Below are 24,129 nucleotides of genomic sequence, written 5' to 3'. Positions count from 1 at the left end.
GTTGTTGTGGTTTGGATACACTGCCGAAAAAGGTTTTGGAAGCAGATCTGTTGGAGAAGTATTTAAAAAGGAAAATTTGCAGAACTCTAGCAGAAAGAGAGAGGAAAATAGGACTAATTGGATAATTCATTCAAATATTTGGCCCAGGTACAGTGAGTGAATTGCTTTCTTCTTCACTGCATTATTCTTCTATAAACATATTTAGGATCTTCAAAAATGTACTGCCTTTTAGCTCTGAATCCATAAAGCAGGCAACACCTTAAGGTTGCTTCAGAAATAATATCTTGTTTCTTACGTTTCCGTACACATGTATATTTTTGAAGTTAAAGTAATGACAGTGGCTAGACCCGACTGCTTCTGTTTCCATTTTCTGTGAGGTAAATGATGTTGTCTCGTGGGATTTCTTAAATTGCATCGGATGCGCTGTATGAATGTCAGAAATGGAAGCATATGGTCGAATTTTACTGTGGTACATTACAAGATGAAAATTAGACGATAGCCCAGCGAAAATGGAAAACAGACAAGATTGAAAATAACCGTTGTCTTTGATCCAGCTGGTAAAGTTTGTTTGCAATCAATTTGCTACAGGAGTTGTAATTGTTGTGGTTGTGTCAGCTTCTCAGGATGAGTGGAAATGTCACTGATAAGGATAAGCTGTGGTCTCGAGGCAGCAGAATGGCATCTCTTTAGTCCTGCAGTCTGTACCCTGGAGCCACAGTCTGAACACAGTGGGATCCTCCCACTCTCAAAATTCCATTATTCTCTCTTTTTCTTTGAATTGCAAGGCGACAGAGTGTCTCTCTGCTTGAGTAAATAAAGTTGCAGCCAACTACTTCCCCCCCCCCCCTTCCTTTTGCTTCACGAATGGCCTGCCATTTCCCCTCTGTCAGTGAAAGGCGAGAGTTTTAAACAGACTGCTTTTAGGATCAATTTTAAATTGGGACACGGGCGCCAGTCCCACAACAGGTTCTCAAGATTTGTCAATCAGGGCATGAAATATTCACCAGCTTTAATCTTCTTATGGGATCTCCTGCATAGCTACAGTGTGGCCCTGATGAGCCTGCTGTTCCTGGGTTCAAGACAAATGAGGAATAATCCGCCTCCTGAAATATCCCAGTAATGTCATTTTTAGTGGTCTCGTGCAACGTCTCGACAGCAACTGATGTTAAAGCAAGCACTTTATTTTTTTCCTCTCATTTTTACTTTTATTAGGGCAGACTTAAATGGTTTTAACTTGAGGAAAGCATCAACATTCCTCACATTTCCTTAAAAAAAAATTAAATTGATGTTCAGAGTTACGTTATTAACATTGAAATTCTGCAGCTTAAACTGCGCTCCAGGGCTTTTGCAAAGGGGCTGAGAAAGCCTCAGATATTTATGACAAAGTCTCTTGTTCCATAGACGAAGACAAAAGGCAAATGTTTCATTTGTGTGGGGGTGGGAGAGTTCAGATATGCATCGGCTTTGATGAAGCGTCAGTGGTTCAAACCTGTCACCTACGGGATTATAACTGACTGATATTGAAAATTGCTTTTACTTGTAACAATGCCTTACTATGCTATCATCAGCCTGCCTTGCGATCCGGTGGATTTAATTGGCATTAGCAGAAAGTGCCGTTAATATAAATGCTGAGATCTGGCAATCTTCAAATTAATTTATCGGCCAGGGCAAAGAGAAACAATCTGGGTGGAATCCAAGAGCGTATATTTACAAAATATCCATTTTAGGTCATAACATTTTACTTATCCACCAACCTGGGACAAATTACATTCTAGCTTCAGAGAAGTAAAGCAAACAGCTCAAAGGTAACACAGGGATTGATGTGTCTAGTGAATGTTCTTTGTAGAATCATTTATTTCTGCACTGACTGCAGCAAGATGTGTCAGCAGTTCTATTTATATATACCATATACTTAATGTGGTCATTTAAAATTCATCATTAAGATACTTGAGAGTGTTTTCATTGTGGGGAAAAGAATGAGTTGCTGCGTTTCTGGTTTATCTCCTCCCCTTCCACGCCACAGCCCAACAAAAAAAGTAATCAAACTCACTTTAATATGCTTTAAAAATATAAAGCTATTTCATTCTATATTCATTCAAAGGCCACTGAATAAATGTTAAATGTGAATTTGCATGGGCTTTTTGAAGTTGCTACCACTGTAGCCTTCGCATCATTTAGTGCTTGTACCAGCGAATGAAGGCTGCAAGTAGGTGTTAAAGTGCCTTTCAATATATTAAAAAGGTGCTTTTACAATCTAGAGCATTTGGGATCCTCTGTCAGGCTCACGACGTCTTAGAACATAGAACAGTACAGCACAATACAGGCCCTTCCGCCCACGATGTTGTGCCGACCATTTATCCTAATCTAAGATCAACCTAACCGACACCCTTTCAAATTACTGCTGTCCGTGTGCCTGTCCAAGAGTTGCTTAAATGTCCCTAATGAATCAGACTCCATCACCTCTGCTGGCAGTGCATTCCACGCACCCACCACTCTCTATGTAAAGAACCTACCTCTGATATCTCCCCTGTACCTTCCTCCAATCACCAAAATTATGTCCCCTCGTGACAGCCATTTCCACCCTGGGGAAAAGTCTCTGGCTATCCACTCTATCCATGCCTCTCATCACCTTGTACATCTCTATCAAGTCACCTGGCTTCCTTCTTCACTTCTGCGACACCGTGGCACAGTGGTTAGCACAGCTGCCTCACAGTGCCAGGGACCCACTTTCGGCCTTCGGTGACTCAATATGGAGTCTGCACGTTCTCCCTGTGCCTGCTTGGGTTTTCTCTGGGTGTTCCGGTTTCCTCCCACGGTCCAAAGATGTGCAGGTTAGGTAGATTGGCCATACTAAATTGCCCCTTAGTGTCCAAAGGTTAAGTGGGGTTATGGGGATAGGACAGGGGAGTGGGCCAAGGTTGGGTGCCCTTTCAGAGGGTCGGTGCAGACTCGATGGGTTCAGTGGCCTCCTTCTGCACTGTACGAATTCTATGATTCTATGATTCTTTCATGAACGTACATGTATATTTTCACTCACATGAAAATATTTGTGGTCAAGAACTATCACGTCACTGCTTTCAAATACGTTTTACATTCAATGTTGAATGCAAGACCTGAATGACATGTAATTTTCTTTGCAATTGCCTGTTTTGTCCACAATGTGAGGACAGTATGGAAGATCCACAGCACATCTGTTGGAAACAATTTTATTTAAAAAAAAGTTTAGAGTACCCAATTGTTATTTTTTTCCAATTAAGGGGCAATTTAGCGTGACCAATCCACCTAACCTACACATGTATGTGTTGTGGGGGTGAAACCCACACAGACACGGTGTTATGGGCCAGGGTTTAGAGAACCCCAAAGGGTGTATCATGGAGTTCACCTGACCCACAACTTTTAATAGATTGTGGTATGGGGAGCACACGGCCCACTCTACAGGTGTGGTACAGCAGAAATGGAAAAGTATTTTTTAAATCAAAACAATGTTTATTCTATGAACTCAAGTTAACATTTTTAAAACATACAGTGAACATCTCAGCAACCATTAATTCAAATACAACCCTCAAAGAATACAACACTAAGTAATCCTTTAAGCTTTCCTTTCAACATTTGACAAGGTTCCCCATGGTAGCCTTATGCAGAAAGTGAGGAGGCATGGGATAGTGGGAAATTTGGCCAGTTGGATAACGAACTGGCTAACCGATAGAAGTCAGAGAGTGGTGGTGGATGGCAAATATTCAGCCTGGATCCCAGTTACCAGTGGCATACCGCAGGGATCAGTTCTGGGTCCTCTGCTGTTTGTGATTTTCATTAATGATTTGGATGAGGGAGTTGAAGGATGGGTCAGTAAATTTGCAGACGATATGAAGATTGGTGGAGTTGTGGATAGTGAGGAGGGCTGTTGTCGGTTGCAAAGAGACATAGATAGGATGCAGAGCTGGGCTGAGAAGTGGCAGATGGAGTTTAACCCTGAAAAGCATGAGGTTGTCCATTTTGGAAGGACAAATATGAATGCGGAATACAGGGTTAACGGTAGGGTTCTTGGCAATGTGGAGGAGCAGAGAGATCTTGGGGTCTGTTTAGCACAGGGCTAAATCGCTGGCTTTGAAAGCAGACCAAAGCAGACCAGCAGCACGGTTCAATTCCCATAACAGCCTCCCCGAACAGGTGCTGGAATGTGGCGACTAGGGGCTTTTCACAGTAACTTCATTTGAAGCCTACTTGTGACAATAAGCGATTTTCATTCATTTCTATGTTCATACATCTTTGAAAGTTGCCACTCAAGCGGTTAGAGCTGTGAAGAAGGCCTGTGGTGTGCTAGCATTCATTAACAGAGGGATTGAATTTAAGAGCCATGAGGTGATGATGCAGCTGTACAAAACCTTGGTAAGGCCACATTTGGAGTACTGTGTACAGTTCTGGACGCCTCATTTTAGGAAGGATGTGGAAGCTTTGGAAAAGGTGCAAAGGAGATTTACCAGGATGTTGCCTGGAATTGAGAGTAGGTCTTACGAGGAAAGGTTGAGGGTGCTAGGCCTTTTCTCAGGAGAACAGAGAAGGATGAGGGGTGACTTGATAGAGGTTTATAAGATGATCAGGGGAATAGATAGAGTAGACAGTCAGAGACTTTTTCCCCAGGTGGAACAAACCATTACAAGGGGACATAACTTTAAGGTGAAAGGTGGAAGATATAGGAGGGATATCAGAGGTAGGTTCTTTACCCAGAGAGTAGTGGGGGCATGGAATGCACTGCCTGTGGAAGTGGTTGAGTCGGAAACATTAGGGACCTTCAAGCAGCTATTGGATAGGTACATGGATTACGGTAGAATGATATAGTGCAGATTAATTTGTTCTTAAGGGCAGCACGGTAGCATTGTTGGTAGCACAATTGCTTCACAGCTCCAGGGTCCCAGGTTCGATTCCGGCTTGGGTCACTGTCTGTGCGGAATCTGCACATCCTCCCCATGTGTGCGTGGGTTTCCTCCGGGTGCTCCGGTTTCCTCCCACAGTCCAAAGATGTGCAGGTTAGGTGGATTGACCATGATAAATTGCCCTTAGTGTCCAAAATTGCCCTTAGTGTTGGGTGGGGTTACTGGGTTATGGGGTAGGGTGGTGGTGTTGACCTTGGGTAGGGTGCTCTTTCCAAGAGCCGGTGCAGACTCGATGGGCCGAATGGCCTCCTTCTACACTGTAAATTCTATGATAATCTATGATTAATCTAGGACAAAGGTTCGGCACAACATCATGGGCCGAAGGGCCTGTTCTGTGCTGTATTTTTCTATGTTCTATGTCCTAAAATCCATAAGACTTAAAACACCTTTTACCAGAAGCACATCAGGTTAAAGTCACTCCTGTTATTAGTTTTAAATCACCAGGATCGATTTACAGCACCACAGTCCCAGAGCTAATCACTGAGACACGTGCCGCCCCGGAAACGATTTTCTAAGACCATTTGATTTACTCACTTTTAAATAATATTCACTTGGTTGATCATTCACACTATATCATAATCTTGAAGGAAATTCTCCCTCAGTATGTTCACCCTCCAGTTGTAGTCCCCTACTGCATTTTATTTTGCTTCATATCTTTTAGAACCCCTTCTCCTCACTGAATAACTACGCTCAGCACTACTGGTGAACCTTAATTCTCTTCTGCATTAATTTCCTGAGAATCTTCACATCTTTTCTCTCTAAGAGCTCATTAGATTTCTCACTAAGAGCTCAATAGATTTAAATAGAAGTCCAGTATTGGGAGCCTATAAACATTTTCTTTCCAGCATGACTTTCAAATTACATTAAGACTTAGCTGAAGCAATCACTTCATTTGATGTACATGTACGTAGGTACTCAGTTGAAGTCCTGCAGTACTCAACTCACCTTTGGTTCTTTCTTCTGTGGTGTTAAAAGTTTGTTGTCTTGCTGGCTGAATGCCCTGAGCATAATTGATGTAACTAGTTTGTCCTCAGTAAGCATGGAGAAATCGTATGGCATTGTCGAATTGTGCGAGCTCTGGATTGCCTCCAAATCACTGTTCAGCTGGCTCTTCCCCAACTCATCTTTGAGTCTCTAGAATTGGCAGGATTGATGCAATGCCATCTTCTGATGCGGTTCTAAGTGTAATGAGCCTTTGTCTCATCACCTCACTTAGTGAGCAGTGTGATCCTCTTAAAATAAATGCATGTTAACAGTTCAGCCCTTAATAATGTCATTTAGAGAAATTTGTATTTCTCCACATGAGCCAGGATTTCCATTTGCCACATTATGAGCAAAAGGTTCATTTTTACCACAATTGAAATCACCTCATGATATTACCGCGCCTTAACAAAGCATGGCGGGGCCGGGGGGGGGGGGGGGGGGGGGGGGGGGTAAATTGAAGCTTTCTGTAACTTGGAACAGTCACTTTTTGTTTTCCCAACTTGTGCAAGTTTCAGGTAATCATTGTGAAGGCCTCCTGAAATAAATCTCAAACAAACTCTCTAAAATTAGTAGAAAATTACCTCCTACAATCACGAACATGATCATTGGAAAAACTGCTAACACTACAATTAGGGGTTCCTCTAGATAGGGTTCGTATGACTTGTATACAAGAGACATTCTGAAAGATACGTTTACCGTGGTAGTGGACTGAAATGTTAATTCTAACTTCCTTCCTCTACTGATACTGCCGGCCTGCTGAGGTCTTGAGAATTTTCTGTTATCCTGTTATTTTACATTTGTCTCAGTAGGCATGCACTATGCCAGGGATTTTCAAACTCGGGGATGGTCGCGGTGCTCGGTCGCGCTGTTCCCGATTGCGGGAGAAACGGCCAACATCCGTGAGCGGCTTTTAAAAATGCAGCCGCGACGGACTTTTGAGATTGCCGGCCATCCCGTGTGCCGGATCAAACAATGTACAGGGCCAGAGCCCAGCGTGGTGGACCGCCTCTTCCTGATGTCAGCGTGCTGTCCAAGGCCAGTTTTTTTTTCAGCAAATGGAGTCCTCCCACCAGAAGTGGTGCAGACAGCAGGTTACACACCCCAAACGCAGATGTCACATGTTCTCGGGCGCGAGAGAGATTCCTCCATTTTGCAGCTGCCATGAGTGCTGGTGTTAACTCTAGGGCCTCTGGTGAACAACCCATGAAGAAGAAGCTGAAAACGGGACAAAAGTGATTATTTGAGGTATGGGTTTATATGGAGGGAAGCACAGGCAAATGAAAGTTTTAAACCCTCAAAACTTCAAAGGCATTCGAAGACTAAACATTATGAGTTCGAGACAAACCTCTTGATTTTTTTCAACTGATGCCGTGAGATCTTAAATCATCAGCTGAAGTCCTTATCAGAAATGTAACATTGAATAGCAAAGCAGGTGAAATCATGAGGACCAAGCAGGTTCATCTGTTACATTAAAGGGAAGTGAAAATGGTGGGTCGCGAACGTCGGCTGATGTGGGTCGCAAAGGTCAGCTGACGTGGGTCGCAAAGGTCGGCCAGTGTGGGTCCCGAAGGATGGCCGGTCGGTAAAAACGGGCCCTGGGAAAAAAGTTTGAAAAACACTGCACTGTGCATCATTTGATTTTGAGACAGGAAAATGAAAGATGACTTGTGAGAAATTTACTGCTTCAAATTTGTAAAGGCCCATCAAATTTAATCGAAAAACTCTTTTTTCATTCACTCACAGGATGTGGATGTCATTGACAAGGTCTTTCTCTCTGTTTGCCCTGTAGCGGGTGAGTCATCTTCTTGAACTGCTGCAGTCTGTGTGGTGAAGGTATTTGTATAGTGCTGTTGATTTCAGGATTTTGAACCAGTAATAATAAAGGAATGGCGATATAGTTCAGAGTCAGGGTGGTGAAAGGAACTTGTAGGTAAGGATATCCCAATGCTCTTGTCTTTCTAGGCAACAGAGGCTGCAGGCTTTGGAAGTTACTGTGAAGAAATATTGATTCTATCACATTCCTAATTGTGCCTCGTTGATGATGGAAAGACTTTGGGGAATCAGCAGGTCAGTTGTTCACTGCAGAATATCTGGCACATGTAGTTATGAAATTTTTCTGGCCAATATTGTAGTGATCTGCACATCTGTGTATATATACAAGGGGTCAATGTAAATGCACTACAACTAAGCAATCACTAGAGGGAGCATGGGAGATGTATAAATACAGACAGACAGGAAGTCAGAGACACTCTTCACAGGAACGGCAGCTGGTGGGCAGGACACAGACAGGCAGCTCAGATGTAACATAGTATAAGTGCTGGAGAGAGAACAAACTCATGCAAATAAAGCATCTACTTCAACTGTAAGACTATGAGCTTTATCCAGACACAAGGAATAATACATGGTACCAGGAGACTTCAGAATGCTTACTAGAAGATTACACAAAATGCAGACAAAGCAAGATCGAAAACAGATGAAAACTCGTACGTGGGGAGACTTCGCTGAGTCGATGAAACTCGTTGGAACTCCACCGCAGCTGAAAACAACTGATAATTTAAGTCATAGATGGAAAATTTTTAAACAAATGTCCGATCTATATATCGTAGCGAATGAGTTCAGCATAGCCTCAGAAGAAATTAAAATAGCACTTCTACTAGCAGGACATGAAGCTAGAGAAATCTATAACTGCTTTAATTACTTGAAAGGTGAAGGCAACACCAAATTAGAAGTAATACTTAAACAATTTTAAGATCGCTGTAACACCAGTAACAAGACTGCTTTAAGACATTCGATGCTCGGAGACCAAATTGCACAGGGAATGAGTGATGCGAAACTCAAACAATCATTACCAGAACAGAAAGGTTTAACGCTGGAAATCGCGATTGGAAATTGCAGATCACAAGAAAAAAATAACTTACGTTTTTAACAAGAAAAAGCGCTGATAAAGTTCTTCTCCACGGGTCTAAAGCAGCTAAAATGGCATATGAACACAATTTAAACTGCCCGGGGAACAAAAGACGCAAATGCCTAAATTAGTTAGGCATGACCTGCCCTTTATGAATCCATGCTGCGTCTGCCCAATGGGACAATTTCCATCCAGATGCCTATTTCTCCCTTGATGATAGATTCCAGCATCTTCCCTACTACCGAAGTTAAGCTATCTGGCCTATAATTATCTGCTTTCTGCCTACCTCCTTTTTTAAACAGTGGTGTCACGTTTGATAATTTCCACTGTGAAGACCGACCCAAAAAACCTGTTCAGTTCCTCAGCCATTTCCTCATCTCCCATTATTAAATCTCCCTTCTCATCCTCTAAAGGACCAATATTTACCTTAGCCACTCGTTTTTGTTTTATGTATTTGTAGAAACTTTTACTATCTGTTTTTGTATTCTGAGCAAGTTTACTCTCATAATCTATCTTACTCTTCTTTATAGCTTTTTTAGTAGCTTTCTGTTGCCCCCTAAAGATTTCCCAGTCCTCTAGTCTCCCACTGATCTTTGCTACTTTGTATGTTTTTTCCTTCAATTTGATACTCTGCCTTATTTCCTTAGATATCCACGGTCGATTTTCCCTCTTTCTGCCGTCCTTCCTTTTTGTTGGTATAAACCTTTGCTGAGCACTGTGAAAAATCGCTTGGAAGGTTCTCCACTGTTTCTGAACTGTTTCACCATAAAGTCTTTGCTCCTAGTCTACCTTAGCTAGCTCTTCTCTCATCCCATTGTAATCTCCTTTGTTTAAGCACAGAACACTAGTGTTTGATTTTACCTTCTCACCCTCCATCTGTATTTTAAATTCCACCATATTGTGATCGCTCCTTCCGCGAGGATCCCTAACTATGAGATCATTAATCAATCCTGTCTCATTACACAGGACCAGATCTAGAACCTCATAGGTTCCATTACATACTGTTCTAGGAAACTATAGCGGATACATTCTATAAACTCCTCCTCAAGGCTGCCTTGACCGGCCTGGTTAAACCAATCGACATGTAGATTAGAATCCCCCATGATAATTGCTGTACCATTTCTACATGCATCAGTTATTTCTTTGTTTATTGCATGCCCCACCATAATGTTACTATTTGGTGGCCTATAGACTACTCCTATCAGTGACTTTTTCGCCTTACTATTCCTGATTTCCACCCAAATGGATTCAACCTTATCCTCCATAGCACCGATGTCATCCCTTACTATTGCCCAGGTGTCATCCTTAAATAACAGAGATACACCACCTCCCTTACCATCCACTCTGTCCTTCCGAATAGTTTGATACCCTTGGATATTTAACTCCCAGTCGTGACCATCCTTTAACCATGTTTCAGTAATGGCCACTAAATCATAGTCATTCATGGTCCTCTTCTTACATCTCCTTTCACCGTACTAATCTCTTAAAACTTAATTCTAACATCTTTTTCTATTATGTTCTCTTGCAGGTTTGAAGGTCCTCAGAGACCCATGGAATGGACCTGATGACTCGACATGCCTTGATCTGGCAGGACTCCTAGAACGACCTGACTCGGGCATTGAAGAGGCCCAAACCAGAAGTCCACCTCTGACATCACACGAGGATGCCTCCCATCCATTGTCTACACCTCCTGCTGCCTTGGAAAAGCGGGCAGCGTAATCAAAGATCTCTCCCACCCGGCTTACTCACTCTTCCAACTTCTTCCATTGGGCAGGTGATACAGAAGTCTGAGAACACGCACGAACAGACTCAAAAACAGCTTCTGCCCCACTGTTACCAGACTCCTAAATGACCCTCTTATGGACTGACTTCATTAACACTACACCCTGTATTCTTCAGCCGATGCTGGTCCTAAATGACCATCTTATGGAATGATGGACTTATGTACAGATCTGATGTCTTCACACATCTTCTCTACCAAGCAGTACTACACTCCTGTATGCTTCACCCGATGCCTGTGTCTGTGTATTTATTTTGTGTATTTCATGTTTGCCCTATTATGTATTTCCTTTTCATGTACGGAATGATCTGTTTGAGCTGCACGCAGAACAATACTTTTCACCGTACCTCGGTACACGTGACAATAAACCAATCTAGACTAGCTAACTCGCTCTAATATACAGATTTGCCAAAAGGTGATCCTGCCCACGATTTACATCGCAACGTCTAGGAGATTGCGTTGGATCTAGCGAGGCATTGCAAGCCAGGTAGATCCCAGAAGTCTCTAGTTTTTATCGGCCATGCTGTGCCGTGGCAAGCTGTTTTTTGGGTGCAGCTTGGCCATTGGATTGCACCCATAGCCTTGGAAGTCCCTCCAAAAACCACTCCCAGTTGGACTGATTCTACAGCTGCACCCTCTGCAGGGTTTCAAATTTGCCTCCTGATATTACATTCCCCTGGATTTCCTGGTCTACACTAATCAAGCACCAACTCACAAGCACAACTTCAGGCATTCAACCACACTGGACAGGAATGCTCCAAAGAGTTGCCTTTGTTCTAACGGCCTGCAGCACAGAGTCAACGATCTTCAACTCCTTTTCAGTTCTCGGGAGCTTCTCCTGAGCCCTCACTATTTGTTGCCTGTCAACCACATCACTTTTACTGCATGGAATATTTATATTTTCTCCTTCTCCAGTGATTCATACCAGTAGTCTCCTCCTCCTGGTGGCTCTTTCTGCCTCTCTCTCTGAGACTTCTGCCTGTCACCTCTCCCTAGATTCCCTCTCTCAGTCACCCTTTGGGACCTCACCTTATCCCATTTTACTGTCCTTGGACTTTTTTTATTATGCTATCCCCCACTCCAGTGTTCCATCATGGAGATTTTGCTGTAATTCTTCCCACACAGGCACATTTGACACTTGTCCCTGGCCCAAAGGACTGGACTGAGCATACACAGCCCACTCCCAATCTGCACATGTGCATAAACTCCTGGGATATGCTGGGACTCAGAGTTCATGTCCTCCACTCGAGAATGAGGTAAGTTGGGATTCTTATCACTCAGCCAGTCATGTTTCTGGTCAATGATGAGCCTCCACTATGTCGAAGGTGGAATGTTTGACAATGGCAAGGTCATTGAAAGTCTAGGAGATGCGATTTGACCCTACCTTATTGGAGATGGCCATTGACTGGCACTTACATGATATAAGAACATAAAAACTAGGTGCAGGAGTAGGCCACCTGGCCCCTCGAGCCTCCTCCGCCATTCAATGAGATCATGGCTGATCATTTTTTATGAATGCTGCCTGCCATTTAATAGCTGAAAACTGAACGTTGTCAAGGCCTTGCTGCATGTGAACATGGACATGGGCATCATTATCAGAAGAATTGAGAAGGGAAGTGAAAACTGTGGAACCATCAAGGAGTCTTCCTAATTCCGACTTTCTGATGGAAGGAATTTCACAGATCAAGTGGTTGAAGATGGTTGAGTCAAAGATACTTCCCCACGTAATGCCTGCAGTGATATCCTGGGTCTGAGCTGATTGGCATTTAACAACCGCAACCTTCTTCCTTTGTGCTTATTATGTCTTCAGCCAATGGAGATTTCTTTCCTTGACTTCAGTTGACTTAAAGTTTGCAAGGATTCCTTGATGCCATACACAGTCAAATGCTGCAATGATGTCAAGGGCAGTCACATTCACCTCATTTGTAGAACTCAGCTCTTTTGTCCGTGCTTTGAACAAGGCTGTGATGAGGTCTGGAGCTGAGTGGTCCTGCAAAACCCAAACTGAGTATTGATAAGCAACTTATTGGTAATTAAGTGGTGTTTGATGACACCATCAAAACCCTCTTCCATCACATTGCTAATGATTGAAATTATGCCGATGGGGCATACGTGGCTGCATTGGATTGATCCTACTTTTTGTGGGCATGGTATACTTGGAGAATTGCGCACTTTGTTGGGCAGACAGTTATAGCTGTAGTGAATCACTTTGCTAGAGACATGGCTAGTTCTGGAGCACAGGTTTTCAGCATTACGGCGCGGATGCACTCAGGGCCATGTCTTTAGCTGTATCGAGTGCACTCAGCCAATTTCTTGGTAGCGTGTGGAGCGAATCAAATTTTTTGAAGACTGGCATCTGTGATAGTGGGGACCTCGGGAGGAGGCCGAAATGGATCATTTGCTTGGCACTTATGATGGAAGCATTAAGTTTTCCGAGACTCAGTGCTCATGGCTCCAGACTTAACTTGATGAGTCATAGTTTTCCCTGTCATTTGAAATCAATGACAGAGAACTGATTGGCTTTCACGCCTGACCCTTGTTCTTAACATAGAACATAGAACATAGAAAAATACAGCACAGAACAGGCCCTTCGGCCCACGATGTTGTGCCGAACCTTTGTCCAAGATTACTCATAGATTATCATTGAATCTCCCCCATTGCCCCCCAATCTTCCCCATTTCACCCCAATCTCCACCATTTCACCCCAATCTCCCCCATTGCCCCCAATCTCTCCCTTTGCCCCCCAATCACTCCCATTGCCTCCCAATCTCTCCCATTGCCCCCAATCTCTCCCATTGCCCCCCAATCTCTCCCATTGCCCCCAATCTCCCCCATTGCCCCCCCAATCTCTCCCATTGCCTCCCAATATCTCCCATTGCCCCCAATCTCTCCCATTGCCCCCCAATCACTCCCAATGTCCCCCAATCACTCCCAATGACCCCCAATCTCTCCAAAAGCCCCCCAATCGCTCCAAACGTCCCCCAATCTCCCCCATTTCACCGGAATCTCTCCCATTTCACCGGAATCTCTCACACTGCCCCCCAATCTCTCCCATTGCTCCCCAATCTCCCCCATTGCCCCCCAATCACTCCCATTGCCCCCAATCTCTCCCATTTCCCCCCAATCTCTCCCATTGCCCACCAATCACTCCCATTGCCCGCCAATCACTCCCATTGCCCCCAATCTCTCCCAATGACCCTCAATCTCTCCCAATGACCCCCAATCTTTCACATTGCCCCAATATCTCCCATTGCCCACAATCTCACCCATTTCACCCCAATCTCTCCCATTGCCCCCCCAATAACTCCCATTGCCCCCAATCTCTCCCATTGCCTCCCCAATCACTCCCATTGCCCCCCCAATCACTCCCATTGCCCCAATCTCTCCCATTGCCCCCAATCTCCCCATTGCCCCCAATCTCTCCCATTGCCCCCCAATCACTCCCATTGTCCCCAATCTCTCCCATTGCCCCCCAATCTCTCCCATTGCCCCCAATCTCCCCATTGCCCCCCAATCTCTCCCATTGCCTCCCAATATCTCCCATTGCCCCCAATCTCTTCCATTGCCCCCAATCACTCCCATTGCCCCCCAATCACTCCCATTGCCCACCAGTCTCTCCCATTTCACCCAAATCTCCCCCAATGCCCCCAATCTCTCCCATTGCCCCTCAATCTCCCCCATTTCACCAGAATCTCTCCCATTGCCCCCAATCTCTCCCATTGCCCCCCAATCTCCCCCATTGCCCCCCAATCTCCCCCATTGCCCCCAATCTCTCCCATTGCCTTACAATATCTCCCATTGCATCCCAGTCTCTCCCATTGCCCCCCAATCACTCCCATTGCCCCCCAATCGCTCCCAATGTCCCGCAATCTCTCCAAAAGTCCCCCAATCGCTCCAAAAGTCCCCCAATCTCTCCCTTTCCCCCCAATCTCTCCCATTTCACCCCAATCTCCCCCATTACCCCCAATCTCTCCCATTGCCCCCAATCTCTCCCATTGCCTCCCAATCTCTCCCATTGCCCCCCAATCTTTCCCATTGCCCCAATATCTCCCATTGGCCACAATCTCACCCATTTCACCCCAATCTCTCCCATTGCCCCCCCAATAACTCCCATTGCCCCCAATCTCTCCCATTGCCTCCCCAATCACTCCCATTGCCCCCCCAATCACTCCCATTGCCCCAATCTCTCCCATTGCCCCCAATCTCCCCATTGCCCCCCAATCTCTCCCATTGCCCCCCAATCACTCCCATTGTCCCCCAATCTCTCCCATTGCCCCCCAATCTCCCCCATTGCCCCCAATCTCCCCATTGCCCCCCAATCTCTCCCATTGCCTCCCAATATCTCCCATTGCCCCCAATCTTTTTCATTGCCCCCAATCACTCCCATTGCCCCCCAATCACCCCCAATGTCCCCCAATCTCTCCAAAAGTCCCCCAATCGCTCCAAAAGTCCCCCAATCTCTCCCTTTCCCCCCAATCTCTCCCATTTCACCCCAATCTCCCCCATTGCCCCCAATCTCTCCCATTGCCCCCAATCTCTCCCATTGCCTCCCAATCTCTCCCATTGCCCCCCAATCTTTCCCATTGCCCCAATATCTCCCATTGCCCACAATCTCACCCATTTCACCCCAATCTTTCCCATTGTCCCCCCAATAACTCCCACTGCCCCCAATCTCTCCCATTGCCTCCCCAATCACTCCCATTGCCCCCCAATCACTCCCATTGCCCAAATCTCTCCCATTGCCCCCCAATCTCCACATTGCCCCCCAATCTCTCCCATTGCCCCCCAATCACTCCCATTGTCCCCCAATCTCTCCTATTGCCCCCCAATCTCTCCCATTGCCCCCAATCTCCCCATTGCCCCCCAATCTCTCCCATTGCCTCCCAATATCTCCCATTGCCCCCAATCTCTTCCATTGCCCCCAATCACTCCCATTGCCCCCCAATCACTCCCATTGCCCACCAGTCTCTCCCATTTCACCCAAATCTCCCCATTGCCCCCAATCTCTCCCATTGCCCCTCAATCTCCCCCATTTCACCGGAATCTCTCCCATTGCCCCCCAATCTCTCCCATTGCCCCCCAATCTCCCCCATTGCTCCCAATCTCTCCCATTGCCTTCCAATATCTCCCATTGCCTCCCAGTCTCTCCCATTGCCCCCCAATCACTCCCAATGTCCCCCAATCTCTCCAAAAGTCCCCCAATCTCTCCCTTTCCCCCCAATCTCTCCCATTTCACCCCAATCTCCCCCATTGCCCCCAATCTCTCCCATTGCCCCCAATCTCTCCCATTGCCTCCCAATCTCTCCCATTGCCCCCCAATCTCTCCCATTTCACCCCAATCTCCCCCATTGTCCCCAATCTCTCCCATTGCCCCCAATCTCCCCCATTGCCCCCAATCTCTCCCATTTCCCCCCAATCTCTCCCATTGCCCCCCAATCACTCCCAATGACCCCCAATCTCTCCCAATGACCCCCAATCTCTCCCATTGCCCCCAATATCTCCCACTGCCCACAATTTCACCCATTTCACCACAATCTCTCCCATTGCCCCCCAATCGCTCCCATTGCCCCCCCAATCGCCCCCATTTCACCCCCAATCTTCCCATCTTTGTACGAGTGGGAGCTGAATCGTAAAATTCACTTTCTTTCCATGTAAACTATAGCCTGTTACTTGCAGATGTCCTGTTGAAACATTGGTACAATTAACATGTCAGATGTTTGTTGGGAAGGATTTCACATTTGGACACAAAACTTCTGCAGAGTTGGCACCACTGGGTGTGGCATCCATCATGGTGGATTTTCTGGGGTCATCCTAATTATCATCATTACAGTAAAATTCCACTTGCTAATGGAGCAGCTGACGTTGGCCGGCAAGGTTATAAAATATAAATTCCAAATTGATAACATGGGCGTGCAATCGATCGCCCTTAGACCTTTAGTGATGGGGGTCATTTCGATTAATTTTATAGAAGCACAGTTTATCAAGAACGTTTTGCCAATTTCTTGCATTCCGCATTATTAAAGATGGAAAATATGACGCTTGCTATCACTCTGTCATCGCCATGGAGGTGGAATACGTCTGCCCATATTTACATGGACTTGCTTAATGGTGGAAAATCCCAAGAGTACCAGAGAGCAACAAGGATCTGGAAGAATGGCTCCCTGACTGCTTGCCTTTCCTGCCATATCTGAAGAGAAATCTCAGTTATTCCGTCCTCATTAATTATAATATTGAGCTGGATTTTGCTACACCAGTAATGTTGACCCATTTAGCTCAAATTCCAGACTGCCACTGCACCGCACAAATCCGACAGTTGTGGTGGGCCCAACGCTTCATCTGAGGGTTTGTTACATCAAATGGCAAGAATGGAACCAATGTGAATTTTGGCTAAACCGTCCACTAGTTACAAATTAATGTTTTAAATTTGACGCCTGTATTTCCAGGCATGAGGGAACAGCTCTCCATTTGTGAGTACTTAATATGGAGGCTCACACCATTCTAAAAGTTAAAACGAATTGCGTTTTTAAACGTGGAACCTTCTAAAAAATCTGACAAATCACGTTAAAAAGTAAAATCTGTGCCCTTTTAGAATCGGATTTTTTAAAGTAACACTTTTTAAAGTGATTTATCTGATGACAATTATTGTACTTCTAAAAAATGTTTCGATTTTTAATTTTGTAAAATTAATCATGAGCTGGATTCTCTGGACCCCAGCTTTGTGCCATTCGCTGGTGGCGGGATTCTCCACTCCCGTCGCTTGACGATGGGGTTTCCCAATAAAGCCACCCCACGCGCCGGGAAACCCATGGGCGGGGGCATACTGACGGCCGGAACTGGGAATCCCAACAACTGGAGAATTCCGGCGCATGTCTACCAAATCTGGTTTTAAATGCCTTTTTACTGCAGCAGCCTGGTTTGTCCGTTTTTTGTGATGCAGGTGCTGGTAGCCATGCCCACAACTGCCTGCTCCTCTCACCCACAGTACACAGTGGTACTGAGCCTCATTGCAGCCCAACGCAACTGAAAGATTCAGCATGGGAATCGTGATAGGTTCACACAGATTTCTTCGACGTTCGAGGTCAGCGTCATCGTCGCACCGCTGACCGGAAAATCGGGCTTATTTCCTATCATGCAGCTGGCAAAACATATGTAGGGCAGTCTGCGTTCAGTATAGGATAATTTTGCCATGTTGTGAAGCAGTCAGCAGGCTGTTGCAATCATCACCTTGTTCTGGTTAAATGCAGTTAAGATATGATTAGATGTAATGGATCACATGGTGTGAACATATGTAGAGGGTGAATCTGCCCTCACACAGTTCCAAACCATTGGTCTGATTCGTTTACATAAACTCATCCAACCAACATGCATTTGCAGTACTTGGATTATATTTATGTAAAACAAATTATGTTAATATGGTATGCTGACAGATAACGTAATTGCATTTTAAAGTGACAGTGCACATTTATATTCAGTATAGTTCAGTTGCTAAGTAGTTGAATGTTTAAATAGCTAAGAGCTGTGAGTGATCTAATATTTCAGACTCTATTTGTATAGGTATCTTACATGAGTTCCTTTCAGAATCTGGAATGTAAAGTGGATTCAATTGGCCTGATTCAGTTTAACCCTTCAGTATGATACTTTTTTTCAGTTTAAGTGCATTTCTTTCTGCTTATTTCTTATCTTTCTAATCTTTGGGGACATGCATCATTTGGATAACCATTTACTCCCCTCTGACTTGCAAAACAGGCTTTCCGAAATATCCATACATAAACTTTCTAATCAATTACTCGTTATCCCATCTATGAGAACAGGAAGCCGATTTCTTCTCTCGGTTCCATCATTACCACAATGAGCTAAATCTGCATTCTGACTCTCTCCCTTTGCCATTCTCGATCTCTCACAGTCTCTCTGTGGGTCTGTGTCTCACTGCCTTTCCGTCTCTGTCTGTCTCTCTTTCTCTGCTTCACTGTATTGGTACGTTATTCGTAAAGAGGTAGAAAGTAAATTGTGACGTGAATATATATCTCCTGGAATACCATATTCACTGTCCCACTGCAGTTATGACCTGAGCAACAATGTATGGGTTGATTCAGTGTACCAGCCACATGGCGAGCAGAAAGAAATATACTTGATGAAGCTCCAGTCAAAAGTATGATTTTTCTATGGGAACCAGGAGACATAATACCGGTCGGGATTCTCCATCTCATGTTGTTGGTAGATGAGTTCCCGTTGCGGCGGAGAATCTAACGTTGGGGAGAAAATGGGACCGGCCTGGGCGGCGACCCGTTTCCGATGCTCCGGCCCCTCGCTGGCATTGGGATCGAGGTTTGTGCCTGTGACCCATTTGCATCCTATTAACAGGCCAGGCACCATAATTCTCTGAGTCCGCATGATTCTCCGGTTCTCTGGTCCCACAGACCCTCCAGAAGTGAGACCCCTGTCAGGAAGCCCCCAGAAGTGAAATCGCTGTCCAGAAGCTTGAGAGCAGTCCAGACAGAGGCAGTGAAAAAAAATCACTGCTTTAACACTCACCTGGGCAATACTTCTGCTGGCTCAAGCAAAGGAAGCAGTACCTGTCAATTCCTGGCAAGAGAAAACCAGTAAACTGGGTTTAAATTCCCTCAAATATTTGATTTGGAAGCCATTCATTCATTTGTCTTGATTTTACTGGGCTGTGAGGGGCAGGGGCCAGAAACCCGGGGCTCTGAATTGTGCTGTAGGGTGGGGGGCTGTTGGTGGCAGCTGAATTACGTTGCAGGGAGAGGGGGCGCAGAAATGGGACCTCACTATTGGGCGCCTGCTCAAAATGGCAGTCCAATAGCAGGATTCCCAAGGGAATCCCTCACAATTGTTGCCATTCAAAAATATGCATGGCTAAGGATTGGGAATGGCTTTCTGATTTGAGCTCCCAGCGGGAGCACAAATCAGGTCCAATTCAGCTCCAGCGGGAGAATGTAATCCCCCAAACGGACAATCCTGCCGACTATTTCTCTCCCTCTCTTTCTCTCTCTCTACATCACTGCCCTGTAATCTGCTCCAGTGTTTCTGTCTTTATAGCTGTGTATACTGTTGAGAATATTTAGTTCATGGTTCATATGAAAATTTTGGAGGTAATGTTTAGTTCTTTGATTTGGTTTGATTTATTGTCACATGTACCGAAGTACAGTGAAAAGTATTTTTCTGAAGCCGAGAGAACGTATACAGTATGTACATAGTAGACAAAAAGAATAATCAACAGAGAACTTTGACAAATGGTACATCAACAAATAGTGATTGGTTACAGTGCGGAACAAGGGGCCAAACAAAGCAAATACATGAGCGTGAGCAGCATAGGACGTCATGAATAGTGTTCTTACAGGGGACAGATCAGTTCAAGGGGGAGTCGTTGAGGAGTCTAATAGCTGTGGGGAAGAAGTTGTTCCTATGTCTGGATGTGCGGGTCTTCAGACTTCTGTACCTTCTGCCTGTACCTTCTGGGAAAATTATTGCGGTGAAGCTAAGGCAACTAAAATTCTGGGCTTTAGTGATTGCCAGAACACCTAAAGAAATGGCAGTTCAGAAGGTTACCCATGTTTCTTTAATAGAGTCAGAACAGAAGAGCTGGAGATATACAATGGCAGGTGGGCTTAATTAGCTGGATAAATTGTAGATGAGGGATAATTAAATTAAAGGTTGGAGTGAGGATTGCCCAGAGCAGACTGTTTTCATAGATCACAGAATCCCTACAGTGCAGAAGGAGGCTATTCCGCCGATCGAGTCTGCACCAATCCAATCTGCCCTGTACCCATAATCTGACTTGCACATCCCTGGATACTAAGGGGCAACCTAGCATGACCAATTCACCTAACCTGCACATCTTTGGACTGTGGGAGGAAACCTGAGCACCCGGAGGAAATCCGTGCACACTCAGGGAGAATGTAAAAACTCCACACAGTCACCCAAGCCCGGAATTGAACCCGGGTCCCTGGTAACTGTGAGGCAGCAGTGATAACCACTATGCCACTGTGCCGCCACATGTGTTGACATGGAGATTGGTGGAGCTTAGAAAAGCTCTCTGGTTTCAATGCATCTGGGTGTTTGCTGGAAGAGGATTTGAGTTGCAGCTTGGACCTCATGTGGTTTGAAGTTCACTGAGAGAAGTTAGCCAAAATAAATAACAGACAGACCTGCACTAGAAGCAGAGTAAAGCAGCAATTTCATCACTGGTCACGTGGAAAGCAGGTAAGTTTAATCTCGGTTTGAATCTTGTGAAGAACTGAAGTTGGAAGTTTGCCCAGTGAAACTGATGGGAGAATCTCTGGTAGACCTCACAGTGTCTTATGTCAAAGGAAGTAACCAGCAGATGAGCTTGGAAATATTGGAAAAGTAACCAGAACAAGGGAGTGGGGCCTCCGCAGTCAAGAGATTGAGGAAAGTTCTCCTGGACAAGCAGGCATAATGCTTTCTTTTATTGGACAAGGTATAGAATACAAATACAAATGCAGTGATGTAATGATGGAACTGTTTCAAATGCCTTTTAGGCTATGTACAGTTCTGGTAGCCACATTACAGGAAAGACATAATTGCTCTAGAAAGTGTACAGAAGAGATTTGCAAGAATGTTGCCAAGGCTTGAAAATTGCAACGAGGAGGAAAGATTGGATTGGTTAGTGTTGTTTTCCTTAGAACAGAGGAGGCTGAGGGTGACTTAATTGAGGTGTACAAGATTATGAGGGACTTTGATGAAATAGACCTGTTTGGCTCAGTGGAGAGGTGAATTGCCAGGGGGCACAGATTTAAAATGATTGGTTGAAGGATTAGTGGGGGCATGAGGAAAAAGGTTTTTACCCTGATTCAAGTATCTTGTAATTTTTTTTTTCAAAAAATATACTTTATTCATAAAATCTATCATAAACATTTCGAATTGTCTTGACTGTACATTTCCATCAGAGTTACACATTCCCTTGACTTTCTTCCATTCAATTTTGATAACCTTACACACATATCACTCTTTACGTTACAATTCCTTCTTAAACATTTACATCGTCATGTTTCTTTTATACATTGGAGTGTTAATGACCCAGACAGAGGGGGGTTTACACTTTTACCCGCCCCTCGGTGTACATTTGCTGGTAAGGCCTTACACAGTGGTCTTTCCCCATTGCGCCTTGGCGGCAGCTGCCCCAAGCTTGAGTGCGTCCCTCAGCACGTTGTCCTGGACCTTGGAATGTGCCAGTCTGCAACACTCGGTCGAGGACAGTTTTTTGCACTGGAAGATCAGCAAGTTCCGGGCAGACCAAAGAGCGTCTTTCACCGAGTTGATGACTTTCCAGCAGCTGTTGATGTTTGTTTCGGTGTGTCCCCCTGGAAACAGTCAGTAGAGCACAGAGTCCTGTGTCACAGAGCTGCTCGGGATGAACCTTGACAAATACCACTGCATCTCTCTCCAGACCTTCTTTGCAAAGGCACATTCCACAAGGAGGTGGGTGACCGTCTCATTTCCCCACAGCTACTCCGAGGGCAGCGTGCAACGGCGCTGAGCGTTCGGGTGTACATGAAGAATCTGACAGGGAGGGCCCTTCTCACCACCAGCCAAGCTAGGTCTTGGTGCTTGTTTGTAAGTTCTGGTGATGAGGCGTTCTGCCAGATGACTTTGACAGTCTGCTCAGGGAACCGTCCAAAGTCCTCCACAGTCTCCTTTTCCCTGAGGGCCTCGAGGTTATTACGTGCTGACCACTGCTTCATTGCCTTGTGGTCAAAGGTGTTTTTCCACGAGAGACAGATGGTACGGCACGGTCCAACCACTTGGAGCATTCCGCGGCAATGAGGCCAGGCCCATCCTTCGTAACACCGGGGACAGGTAGAACCTCAGTATGTAGTGACACTTGGTGTTTGCATACCGGTGGTCCATGCACAGCTAGATACAGCTGGACACAAAGGTGACCATAAGGATGAGGGAGATGTTGGGTACATTTCTCCCTCCCTTATCCAGAGATTTGTACATGGTGTCCCTTTGGACAAGGTCCATCTTGGATCTCCAGATGAATTTGAAGATGGCCCGGGTGACTGCTGCGGCGTAGAGTTGAGTAATGGGCCAGACCTGCGCTACGTACAGTAACACCGAGAGTACCTCACACCTGATGACCAGGGTTTTGCCCGCAATGGAGAGGGAGCATTGCTCCCACCAGCCCAGTTTCTGTCTTACCTTGACGATGCGCTCCTCCCAGTTTTTGGTGCACACCCCAGCCGCTCCAAACCATATCCCCAGCATCTTCAGGTAATCTGACCTGATAGTGAAGGGGACAAAGGACCGGTCGGCCCCGTTTCCAAAGAACATGGCCTCGCTCTTGCCGCGGTGTACCTTGGCTCCTGAGACCAGTTCAAACTGGTCGCAGGCATTCAAGAGCCTGCATACAGACGCGGGATCCGAGCAGAAGACGGCGACGTCGTCCATGTACAGGGAGGCCTTAGCTTGCAAGCCTCCGCTGCCTGGGATCGTCACTCCTCTTCTACCCGGATCCTTCCTGATGGACACGGCAAAAGGTTCTATGCAGCACACAAACAGGGCCGAGGAGACAGGGCAGCCCTGCCTGACTCCAGATTTGATCTGGAACTTTTCTGATTCCCACCCATTGATTGAGACTGCGCTATAGATGTTTGTGTAGAGCAGTTTGATCCAATTGCGAATTCCCTCCCCGAACCCCATTTTGGAGAGCACATCCATCATGTAGGTGTGCGATATTCTGTCAAAAGCCTTCTCCTGGTCAAGGCTGAAGAGGCAGGTGCCCACCTTCCTGTCTTGCACGTAGGCGATCGTATCCCTGAGTAGCGCGAGGCTATCAGAGATCTTCCTGCCGGGTACAGCACAGGTCTGGTCAGGGTGGATCACCGACTCCAGAGCAGACCTGACCCGATTGGCGATGAACTTTTAAATGAGTCGAGGGTTTCTGCCTCCACCGCCAAACCAGGCAAAAGATTCCAGAATTTCTCCAGATTGTAGTCCATTTGCCACTTTACAGTCCACCTGACCAATCCATTGATAAGAATCTGCAGTCTTCCTTCTGCACTATTGACCGCATGGCCAATTTTCATATAATTTTCAAGCTTATTAATCATGCTTCCCACATTTAAGTTTAAATCATTGATGTATAGCATGAAAATTAAGGACCTGAGCACCAATCCCTGTGGAGCCCCACTTGAAACCACCGTCCAGTCTCCGGATTGCATTTAGCCCTTTGCTTCCTGTCACTGAGTCAATTTTCAATCCAACTTACCACTTTTCTTTGGATCCCATGGGTTTTTACTTTTCTGACCAGTTTATCATGTTGGATAATGGCAAAAACTTTGCTAAGATCCATGTAGACTAGATCATTCACACTATCTGCTTTGATCCTCAAGAATTCCAATGAAGTTAGTCAGACATAACATTCCCTTCACAATTCCATGCTGACTTTCCATAATTAATTAAATGGTAATTTATACAGTCCCTTACAAATCTTTTCCATAATTAATCCAGCACCAAAGTGGGTTGACTGGCCTGTAATTATTCAG

The sequence above is a fragment of the Scyliorhinus torazame genome, chromosome 1, assembly GCF_047496885.1.
Source record: "Scyliorhinus torazame isolate Kashiwa2021f chromosome 1, sScyTor2.1, whole genome shotgun sequence".
NCBI lineage: Eukaryota > Metazoa > Chordata > Chondrichthyes > Carcharhiniformes > Scyliorhinidae > Scyliorhinus > Scyliorhinus torazame.
This window is presented reverse-complemented; position numbering follows the sequence as displayed.